General features: G+C 38.3%; 1 protein-coding gene across 2 annotated transcripts in view; it reads right to left on the bottom strand.

The window, feature by feature from the left end:
• The window catches only part of LOC134530605 (cytotoxic granule associated RNA binding protein TIA1), a 717,211-nt gene that overhangs the window by 171,460 nt on the left and 533,012 nt on the right, over positions 1-12,739 (bottom strand). For both annotated transcript variants that reach the window (XM_063365590.1, XM_063365591.1), the window contains exon 3: positions 8,070-8,145. The gene's annotated coding sequence lies outside the window, so the exon portion shown is untranslated. The remainder of the gene's footprint in view (positions 1-8,069; positions 8,146-12,739) is intronic.

Below are 12,739 nucleotides of genomic sequence, written 5' to 3'. Positions count from 1 at the left end.
GTTCAAATAATTTGTAAAAACGATCATGTGTGTGCCACTTTTTGGTTTTGTAAATTTGAGCGGCATTCTTATATTTACACTCAAGAATAACCATAAAATATGAAGAGTGCACGTCAAAAAATAATTCCGTTACAACGTTTACAATAACTGATTTAAGACGAGGTTATTGTAGTACAGTAAAAAAAGAGAGAGAACGATAAAGTAAAACTGAAACTTACGATGTACTTCTTATAAATTACATAAGGTCTAAGGACCCATAGTTCTGCGTAGCCAATCAGAGTTAAGGATAAAAATTTAAATTTTTTATTCTTTGTGCCCTATATGAGTTTAATACAAAACATTTAAATAACGATGTTGTTTTCTATAGTGAACTGGTGCGATTATTTTCTCACGGGTTCTCGGCAAATTTTCGCACATATATGCACCAAAATTGTCTCCAAGCTTTCTAAACTATTTAAAACTGTGTGACAGATTTTTTGGATTTTTTAGGCATCATTTAGGACGATAAAACAGAACTACATATTTTACTCAGAACAGGAATATTTTTCGAAGAGTTAGCCATGGCCTATCTTAAGGCATCGTCTCAGTATTCTCCTGGAAAGATTTCTGGAAGCCATGGTCAATTGAAATCATGATGGTATTGAAACCCTGTCCTCCTGAATGCAAATAGGCTACGCTGCTAGAAATAACAGTGAATTTCCGGACTTTTAAGTGAAGAATTAATGTAAAATAAACGAAGAGTTCTTCGTAATCTCAAATAAGTTTTTGTATGCTTTGTAAATGTAGTAAGATAATTATTGTTCATTCATTATCAACCCCCGTAAACTTACGAAGGTAACCGCAAATTCACGAAGATCCCTGGATAATTTGCAGCCAGCATTCTTCGTAAATTTTAAGTTTAAATTTTCAACAGTGTAGGCCGCCTCGTTATGACCAGAAAGCTTGGTTTTGACCTGCGAACCACGGTGTTCTGCGAGCATTTAACTCGGGTTATTTTTACCACCATGTTGTCCTGCGAACAACTGAGTCTGTTTCTCTAGAGTTATTCTACCAAATGTTATTTTTGGAATACCCTCGACGACCTCCAACCAATTGTAAACATTTTAACTCTCAGGTGTGCGGATATCAAGAGCCACCCTCCCTCCCCCCACCCTCCGGTGCGGCCGGCCATCAAACACTCACCCTCCGAGTCTCTCTGCCAACACCCCCCGTCCCCTCCCCTTCTTCGAAAAACAAGTCCTCGCATCCATTAGCTGTATTATCCTCCCTGGAGCCTGCAATGTTTTCAATCAGTCTCCCGCGAAAACATCTGAAACACAAACCAAGCGACGGAGGAGGGGGAGGGGGGACGCAAACACAGTTTACTAAAAGCAATGTTGTTAGAGCAAAAACTGATCGCCGTGGAAAGAGTTAAAGGCGAGGGTTGAATGGGACGCAGGAGTGGGGAAATGAAGGCAGGAGGCAAACCCGCGAGAAAAATAGGAGTGGTAATAACATCCAGTGTTGAACCCCAATGGATGGCAGTGTTTCAGGAGTGAAGAGTTTTTTTTTTTCAAATATGCTTGTTGTGCCACGTGGCGGAGAGGCGCATTAGCGTGTTTGCACTGGGAAGCGTTGCCAAACGACACCAGGATTTCATTACTATCCCCGCCATTAAAGAAACATTGCGTTTGTAACGGACGTGTGTCTGTACACAAAATGACACTCCGACACTCTGGTGGTTTGTTCGAAAAATACATCCGACAGGGGGAGTGAAGAGGCGATTAAACTTGCGTGAACAGAACCTACCTAAAAAAAAAAAAAGTAACCTCGTACTGGTTAGCAATTCAACTAATCGAATGTGGCTGGCTTGAGACCTGGCAAGTTAGGACAGTTTATTTTTCATGTTGGTTTATTTACTACGAATGATAACGTATTTACTATAAAACTATTCTGATGTCTCGTAATGTCACTAAGTGAAAATATTTAAATAAATAATCCCGTATTGGCTAAAAAGATTTAAAATTAAAAAAAAATTAAAAAATTAAATTAATATCATCAAATTTCTATAAATACACACAACTAATAAATATTATATAATAATGTTGTAAGTAGTAATTTTGATAGACGGCCATTTTACTCGGTGCATGAGAGATGTGTTGCTTTATGTGTTCGTTCAGCGATTGGGTTGGCCTATTCTTCGACTCCGATATTCCCAACTCGTAACACTATACGCATGGAAATCTAGTGGTAACTGTCTGTTAATCGTTTACGTAAAAACGACTCCAATGATATAGCTGAAATGTCTCTTTTTTTTTTTTTGGATAAAATTTTGAAAGGATGTATTCCGAAAATATAACAATATGTTAACATCAGTATGAAATTCCATTTTTAAGGTCTTAAAAAAGGGTATTTATATGTTCTTACAATAAATAAGGGTGTGTTAAAATACGACACTAATTTTATGAATAATAATTCATATAAAATTACATAGAAGCTAGTGAATCAAAATGTTGAATAATGAAACGGACAGCAAACCCGGAAACGACGGGAATTATAGCTAGTTTTATATAAATGCATAACATTTTTGTAGATAAAATTATTTATCAGATATTAAATTTTCAAATCATTAGCAACGGCATATTAGTTAGAAAAATAATCTAAGCGATTTAGAACCCATCATTGTTATGCATTAAGGTGCTAAAAACAAGGCTCTTAGTTTTTAAAAAGTCTTTTAAAAAATTCTAAGCAAATGGATTATCCAAAACATTTTTAGTAGACGCCTTCAAACGCTGTACATTTAATATGTCCCATAAACCTGAGTAAATAATAAAAATCTTTATCTTGGGCCTTGATTACCTAAAATTTGATGTAGGCATAATTTTAAACAATATTTTGCCCGCAGACCTATGACCAGTATCGTTAGAGTTTTTTTTTAAATTATAGAACCACGTGAGATTCATGTACTGAAAAAAAATTATATATATGTATATATATGTGTATGTATATGTATATGTTTGCGTGTGTGTGACAGACACATCTAACGAGCTTAACTCAGGGATATTGGAGAAGAAATGAACTGTGGCCTAAAGTAAGTCACTCTCCCAGCACTCGACTGAAGTGACATCGGAAATCTTAAATCGAGATTACTGGACCGAGTTCCGAACCCAGGTCCTCCCAAGTTGCGAGCTCGGCGCTTCACCGCTGCGCCACCTCGCTCGTCCAGGGACGAGTTCACAGTAACCTATGTTCACGCTGTGTAGTAGGCGCAGGCCCCTCGCAAGCACAGCGCTGTAACCAGTTCCCCGGACGCTTTCGAAGCGAAGTTGTAGGCGCTGCAGTCGGCCAGGCGACGAACAAATAGATCACTCGAGTCTCGCTCCCAGCAGTTCGCGGAATCAGTCTTGAACATGAGTGTTCTCAAACGTTGTTGTTCCGCAAACAGTGTCTGTAAACAGCTTCATGTGATTTTCAGTGTTCGCAAACAAAACTTTATCTGATGCTTTGGAAGTGACAGATGGTAAACGGGCACCACTGGTACTACTTCGAGGAACTTCTGAAATTTGAAACAAAGTTACATAGAACGGACTGTACTTCTAGCGCACTACGTGGCACAGGTAGGAATTTCCAGGAACTCAACCACCATGCAAAAAGATGTATCATCGTACAGACTACCAAATGTCGTGAGTCACAAGAGATTTTTTTTCTCTCTTTAAAATCAATGTTTCCCAAATACTGTGCCAAGGCAAACAAGTGCGTTGTAAAGACTTTATAGGTATACTGCATAAACGTTTGGTAACCAAAGAAAATCTATTTATACAAAAATAAGATGACATATAAATTTAAAAAAATATATATAACTTGAAAGTGGTAGAGGAGAAAGAACAGTTCGTCACCGGCAAAGAAAGTTTTAAGGCATAATTTCAAAAACCCTTATATAGTTCTTTTAACTTTTTACATCACAGTTGAGTAGAAAGATGTATAGTTCTATTATAAAATCCTTTAAATAACTCAACAGAAATAAATAACGATGCGTTAAAAGAAATTGCATAAAAATATTTGGAGTGTGCCGCCAATATCAGCATTATATGTAAAATTACCGTTATCGAAAGATCACAAGAATGAATATCACAAATACAAACATTAAGCGAAGTATTTTGAATAGCGTGACATAACACCTTAAGAGATTTCAAAGACAAGCGCTAAAACACAGTTTCCATTGACCGTATTTTACCAGGAATAGAAAACCTACACGGGAAATCATTTTTAGGTGCCAGTAGCCGTTTACTGCAAGCATCCCCCTATATAATACATTATGTTTAGCGAAGACCAATCTTAAATATTAAAAATAGAGAAGTGTTATGGCATAAACTGTTGAAACCAAGATGTCTTTCGCTTTTTATCCATACCACTTAACCAAACTCACTGACAAGAATGTGGCATGCAATTATTTTTTTTTTGTAGTTTGGAAAACAGACACGGAAGATAAGGGAACGGTTTCCCCGTGCAGACCCAATAGTTCGTGCATTCGTGTGGGTGACGGGACACGGCCGACGACAGCAGTCCCATCTCGCAGGACGCGAGGGAAGTGTATATCTGTGAGTGTATCTCTGTGTGTGTGTGTGTGTACCGCAGTCACAGCTGTCCAAAGTTGGTAGACGACGCGCGCGCACACACAACCCTCTTTCCGGCCGCCCTCCTCCTCTCACCCAAAACTCCTTCCCTGCCGTCTGGTGGTGGTTTCTTGCTACGTGTGGGGAGGGGGGTGGGGGGAAGTCGGAGCGGGCGTTTACGGCGCTCGCGGGAGCCGTTTAAATTCAACTAACGCCGCGGCGGGTAAAAAGTAATCGGAACTCCATTCTCGCTCGGTCGAACGCGAGTGCGCTGGAGTGTGGGAGGGTTGGCCGGGCGAGAGAAGGCATTCAGACGCGGACGTTGCTCGTTCCGCCCTGTCTTCTCGGGCCGTGTCTGCGAAGAAGTGGTCGCGGGGAACGACGATGTTACGGGACGCTCGCTGCGAAACTTGGGTCAGTATTAAAAAAAGAGACTTGCGAGAAAAATCTCGCTATTTGACAAGATTTAAAACATTTTTTTTTAAGTTTATCATTAACAGGGATGTATATTTGTCGCGGTAAAATCAAACTGTTTGTTATGGTTCAAGACACTTTTTTTTTACCCAACCGGTAGATAGTTGACTGATGTAAGCTTTTGGACATACGCCATTGCTAAGCACATGTATGTCTGTAGAAGAAAACTACAAAAAAAAAACACAAATGACAAAAACACATACTAAGCAAAAAATTGCTGTTGTCAGGATATAAACACCACACAATACTCCACAACAGGAATATGGTCAACATACAAAGAAAAATGGACTAACAGAACGAAAAAAACCCCACAAATAATGACAGCACAAAAATACCGAACCCAAAAAATTCGGCACAACAGTTGAAACGAGACAAAAACACAGCAAAACGAAAAGACGAAACAAACATAATAGTTTCCAAAAACAGAAAATAAACAAAAAAACCCACAAATAATAGATTATTGCAAATTATTTTGAGAGAGGCTGGTATGCATACCACTATAAAAACCTGAACTGCGTTACAACTGTACCCTGGGTAATCACGGTACGCCCCGAAAGACAAGAAACCAATGAAAACATTACAAAATTAAAAATACCCCACACACATGCAATCCGTCCGAATGGTTATATGTGGCAGCTGCCAATGGACAATAGGTCAGTAGATAGGATCGATAGAGAACTGGAACTTTCACGGATTCATTTGTTGTCATTCTTAAACACATTGTACTACACATACTCTACCCTCATGTGCGTTCCTATTGGCTGGTTTCTTTCTGCAGAAACTCTTGCTTTTTGTTGACCGGCACACAGTCGCAGAGGGGAGTGTCGAGAGAATTTGATCCAATTCGGCAAAGAAATGCAAAGGCATGCATATTTTTCAGTCTACTTTGCGATCAAAAGAATCTGCGACCATGTCTTCAGATATCGACTTAATTGTGTACAAGGGCGTAGAGTTCATCCTGGTACCAGGAAACAATGTGAATTTATCAGTTACCTATTAATCAGCTCCGACCTGCAGACGAACCTATGACTCTTGAATAGGCCAATAATAACACAGCTTTTAAATTTCAAATCTTTTGTTATTCGTTTGTATAATAACCACGCCACGTCCAACCTATTCATTTCGGTACAGATTAGTAAAATTAGTCCAGATTAGTTTTGTAGAATATCTTGACCTTAAAGAGTTTGCGATCAGTTATCAATTTAAGGGGGTAAATTGTTTGCCCCGAAAATTTGTTCGCTCATTATAATGAAAAGGTTTGTCTGTGCTAGCGATATTTTTCTTTTAATTGGCGGCCGTCTTCAAGATAAGTCATTGCCCTATTTGGCCGGGCTATTCAGGACGCGTTTGCTTCCATGCTGGATGACGATGACTGTTCTACTGACAGTAGACAATTACCTTAAATAAACCCAGCCAACCATGAAACACAGTCTTACAAAGTCTTAACACACAGATGGCCTGGAAATCGTTTCGTGAAAATCACATGACCGTAGTCATTATTAGTGTTACGCATTTTTCTGCGAAAACATTTCCGGACTAGCAGCATCGTTTTTGTTTCGTGATTGGTTTAGATTCTCTCAGACACGTGTCCAATGTCGGCCCACGAATCACAGCAATAATACAGCGCGTAAGAAAACGCGTCCTGAATGGCCTGACAAAATAAGGCGATGGCTTCTGTTGTAGACGGCCGCCAATCACAAGGAAGGCACCGCTGCCGCAGATAAAGCTTGTTTCATTCTAGTGAGCATTCAGATGTTTTTTGCAAAAAAATAATACCTGCCCTAAATCGTCATATCTACTCTAATGGCAATCCACACCATTTTGGACGGAGTGAAGTACCCTTAAAGTAGCGATAGCTGTATTTCGGAGTAATGATTCATGGTAGGCGAATCAGAAAGTGCCAATTAACTGGAATAAAATAATTTTCTTGCGAAATAAATCAATCGATGGGAAACCAAAACATTAGTTGAGCGCACCTTTGACTTTCAATTCTACCATTCATAATTAATAGAACGTGGTTTTCTTCCAGGTGAAAGAGCAGACAAGTTCTTACTGGCTGATTCAAGGGTGATATAACTGCATCATAACAATAGAAATATATATCCGTCCATTTGGCCTAGTGGCTAGCGCTTCTGCTGATGTGCTAAGGGGCGAGGGTTTGACTCCCGGCCGGGGATGGAAGCTTAATACCCTCTCCCTGTGTTCAGGACTGGTTGTTTGTAACACCCCTCTCACTCTTCATCCCGCGGAAGGCAAACACAATCCGCCTCGGCAAGCACGGGGAAATAACGGCTATCAAATATGTAGGTTCTTGAAAAAAAAAATTATCGGGGTCCAGAAAATTTGGATATTTTCCAACACTATTTCTACGTTTAAAGAAAAAAAATAACTGTCTTCCCCCTCTTTTCTATTAGAAATCGCTGTAAGAAAACGCTTGTTGATATCAGCGAAAATAACTTATCAATTTAATTGACTCACAATAAAATCATTATTACTATAAACAAATTTCATCTCATTTCTTTCGCCAAAAGGATTATCTCTAAATTATTTTTGGGTGGTCAGTTTTTTTTAGTGAAACTGTTCTGGCTCTCCATAAACAACTGTCTTTAATTATTATGTTATTTGTACGGCAAAAACGGTTTAGTTTGTGCACAAGCTATCACGATTAGAACACTTACTGAGTTACTTGCATTAGTCAAGTTTAAGAAATTCGAGGGCAAATTTGAAGTAGGACTACTTTTAACACTGAAAAATCTGTTTTAAAATCTCTATAGCCATAAAATTTAAGAAGTGAATTATTCAGCACTGCCAATAAAAACCTATTCTCTGAAATCCAAAAACGTATCTCAGATCATAATTGCTACAATATATTGTCAGAAAAAATATTTAAAAAGAACTAGATGACTATAATATTATCATTACAATTCCATATAGTTACATGCGTAAAACAAAATAAAAAAAACACATAAAAACAATCACACTCATATATCTTCTAATACTTACCGCTTTTTTGACGAAGGAAACAAAGCCATAACCTTTAGACTTGAGGGTTTGAGGATCCCGAACTACCCTGCAGTCTCTGAAAAAAAAAATAAAGAAAATAATTTTTAGAGGAGGATAATTTATTTCATTTTTCAGCACAATAAAAACAAGATGAATAGCAAAAATTAGAAATATATCTATCTGCCAACTATCCACCCACACATTAAGACGTATTTTGTTAATGTTACATTATATGAAAATTGAAAAATCCTGTTTATTTATTTCAGAATGAATAAAGATCTTGGCTGGGAAAGTAATTTTAATACAGGAAAATGAATCAATATTCTGAAACAAACAAAAAATAAAATGTGTGTCATCAAACTTTTCTCGAATTTGACAGTTTTCAGAAGTAGTACCAGTGGTATCCATTTCACTGATATCACTTGTTGTTTACCAACATTGATAATCACATTAAGTTAATTACAAATAATGATAACGGAACAATAACGGCGGAAGGAAACGTTGATTACCAGTAGCTACATTGAGAATGCCCATGGCACAAACTATAGACTACACAAAATAACCTGCTGTTTAACAGTTTCTTTTTCTGGAAACGGCTACTTGTAGTGCGTTGAGTTGTGGAGGCAATCACGAGAAACTAGAGCAACCAATTTTTCAATTAACCTCACTCACGCGAAAAATAAATGTGAATTTAAAAACCGGGAGGTGATAACTATTTTTGACCCTCGAGCTGGTGTGCAGAGCGTTCCAGCTTGAAATAGAAAAGAAAAGTAAAGCCTATACCCGGAATCCACAGAGGGGTTGCTTCTCTAGTCAATCTTGATTGCCGGAGAATTAAAACAAGTTCTAAGAGACACTTATTTCTGCATTTCACCGGAAATAATATACAGAAGCAACGAGTCTGTTCGTGAAATGCAAATATCAGACACAAATGAGATATCAACCTCGACTAAGGGGAGGCATAGAAACTGAAATGACCTCATATTGTTTACATCAGTTTTAAATCCATGACAGATTTATATCGTTTAATTTTTAAAGTTTGGCGTCGTTTCAGAAATATAAACTTTTTAATTAAATGCATGAACTTTATAGTGGCTGGCTGCTACAAAAATATTTACCCTGTGAAGCCATTAGGAATGATGTAACTGATATAATACTTTCAATATACACTATACTTTAATGTTTTAAAACAAAATACAGTGTCGAAAGCTATTTACCAATATTAAACGTTAAAAAGTGGTCAATGTTGAAAATAAACATGTCGTCATTAAGTTTACTGATTTTGCTGAAAGCCTATTAAGTTTGCAGCTGTTTAGTGAAACAAAAGCACTCAAATTACAGCTAAACATGAAACAGTTTTACAATTAATTAATATATAATCATAATATATACTATATAATTATAAGATGTTTTATAATTTTACTAGATGAGTTATTTCACATTATATATTTAAAATATATGTATGTATATATTTATATATAAAACACATATACCGAAACTGTAAGCATCTGCAATGGTTACACAAAACTTCCTCCATCTAGAAAGCTTGTTTATACGTTCCATACGCGAGACTTGCAATGGGAATCTCCGGCGAGAACCCGTCAGTGAAAGAGCCCCCCACCCCTCCCCTCTCCAAGCCACTAAATCCGGCCTGCGCTTCCGCGCCCGGGGAAAATAGTCCCCGCGGCGGCCTCCGCGCGTCACCGAAAAGACGTGAACCGTGAGGGACCGCGTTTGGAAGGGGATAGGGGTTGTGGAGGGGAGTCCTTGATGGGCGCCTGGCGTCGGTCCGGCGCGGAGCTTGGCCGGGGGCGTTGTGTTGGGGGGGGGGGGGGTGCGCGCGTAGCGGCGTCCCTTTGTGCGGTCCCTAGGAGGAGGGAGGGATGTCCAAAGGGGGTGGTTTGGGGAGTGGAGAGGCTGGGGTAATTAGAACACGGCTGGCTGGACATGAGCTGTGGGTGTCGGGTCTCGGCCAAAGAGGGAGTGGGGAGAGGGATGTGTGATGGTGGAAGGGGGAGAAGGCCCGAGGCCTCTTAGAGGGGTGGGCAGGGGAGAGGGGGCTAAGCGATAGGATATCGTCGCCCGATATTGATTGTGTCTTGGAGGTCCGTGGTCGCCCGAGCTGGCCGTGGATCATAAATCACCCCTAGGGCGGGCTGCGCGACCCGTCGCCTAGTCCCTCCACATCAAAAGAACGCTTTTGAACGTATAATATACTGCAAATACCACATCGCAGTGAACTATCGCTCACTCTACCCTGTAGAAGATAAACAGTTCATGATTACTTACGATGTTTTAAGAAACTTAACATATTTTTCACCATTTGTGAACATAAAATCTGTTGAATACGGCACACAAGGGATCTTACTGAAGTCAACAATAGGTCCCGTTTAATTTTACTGATTCACTAAATGGTTAAACTGAAAACTCATTAGTCTTGCCAAGTTGTAAACGAATATGTTTTTCTCTAGTTTGTACCATACATGGCCTCAATTTAACAATATTAAATTGTTATTAATTTCGGCGAGCGAGAGTCGAAACGCGGGCCAGAAAAATGTCCACACAGTAGAATATTCTAAACGTGAACGGTAACATAATTAGGATCCTACAACGAAGCAGCAATGCGAGGATTGGGAGAAACATTTTAAGATCTCTCGAACACCATTGAGAGCCTGCTGTACCTGAGAAAACACAAAGGCAAAGGGTTTGAATCAGGTACTTGAAAGGCCACTAGGGTAGGGTTTAGGCCTACTCGACATCCATACGAGCACTTCGTAAGGAATTCTTTTCTTGTCGAACGCACCTTGGCGATTAAGTTTGAACGATTATCACTACAGGTTGTCATTTTCCGCGGAAACAAAATGGGGTGTGGCTGTGTCATGGACACGGCCGTGTGTTGTACGTAAATACGTATACGTAACAGGTAATATTTTCTATACAAAATATTAAATACGCTATTTTATGTATGTTATAATCATGTTTGAAAACTAAGAAGTCACGTATTAGCCGACGTTATATATTTTTGATTATATAATTTTTTTTAAATTTTAACACCATATATACTTATGTAACTATTTTACGCTAACGTTATATAAATTCAATTGATAGATTTTAACAAGAGCTGACGATTGAAAATCAAACGAACGCCGTAGCTTCTCCAAAAAAAAAAATTATAGGTACTAAATGGAAATCTCGAAACGCAGCCAAATGACCTCAAAATGGCGGCGCTTTCCCCTTCACCACGCGCAATGCGTCACAGTCATCACTTAGCGTAACGAATTCTTTGATCCTTTAGCTATGTAGTAGTGTGATTAATTTTTGGATGGATATGATAGATATGTAGCTGCAACACCAAACTGTATCCCCCGATTTTGTTATCATTCGTTTTTTGAATTGCCTACCACTATGGAAGCAATTTCAAAGACGTATTCACGTCAAAATTCTGAGCTCCTTTTAGACTGCAGCAAGGTATACCCGCATCAGCGGTTTCTTCCTTGTGATTGGCGGCCGTCTGTGAATGAAGTCACTGCCCTATTTGACCGAGCTACTCAGGACGCGTTTGCTTCCGCACTGTATTACTGTGATTGGTGTTCTAGCAGTCGACACGTACCTGAGAGAAACTCACCTAATCACGAAACACAGACCATGGTACAGTGTTTTAACTTTCGGTTAGTCTAGGAATTTTTTCGCGAAATATGTATGCCCCTAATTATCACCCCTCTTGGAGGCGAGTGACGTGCCCGCTACGCCTCCCTTAGCTTACAACACTGGACCTTACAGTACAGGGGTAGCTAGTGTTTTAAATTTAACGGCCCATTACAAAATTGTTAACAATCTAACCGGTTAATATGTAGCGTGTATAATTTTTTATTAATTAAGATTTAATAAAAAGACAACTTTTTCCCAGATTTTGTGCTATTTATAGTTTTGCAATAGAACAAATATTCTAGCAAACATCGAAACATTGATCTATAAAAATTAAAAAGATAGAATGTACTAATTGAAATTTTGCAAAAAGAAAAGAAAAAACGTTGTTACATTGATTTTTTGCTGATGTGGAGGCCCATGGTTTGGTTGTCACAGCCCTAGTGCAAGATGGGTAAAGCGGTAGCGTAATAAATCGGAAGTTAAAACTTTCGAAAAAAAAAGTTCTCACGTTTTTATATTTGGTACTTAGGTCTATTTACAATAACCCAAAATTTTTCTTTTATATTTGGCAACAATAATAATAAAGTATTAATTTTTAAATATTTTCTAAATAATTTTAAATATGTGTACGATAATATTTTATGACTACACATTAACTTTGTAATGTGTTTTTATTTTTGTTGAATTAATAATTTTCAGTGAAAGTCTAATTGATTAATTTATTTATAATTTTTGTCAGTGTATGACCACCAACCTGCACTATAATTTAAAACGAACCAAACAGGTGTTAGAGATGTATCTCCAAATAACCCCACTTGTGCGTTAAGTTTCTGTTTTTATTTATTTGTTGTTAAAAGTAATTTTTAAATTTAAACACGATGTTAGTGTGATACCTACATTAGTGGATACTGCTCGTGTAAAAAAAATTTTTGCAACAGGAAAAATTTCAACATAATTAAAAGGATCGTGTATGTGTGTATATACCTGCATAATATACACAAACGCCGATTTACCCCATTTTA

Source organism: Bacillus rossius, chromosome 3, assembly GCF_032445375.1.
Source record: "Bacillus rossius redtenbacheri isolate Brsri chromosome 3, Brsri_v3, whole genome shotgun sequence".
Lineage (NCBI taxonomy): Eukaryota > Metazoa > Arthropoda > Insecta > Phasmatodea > Bacillidae > Bacillus > Bacillus rossius.
This window is presented reverse-complemented; position numbering and strand designations above follow the sequence as displayed.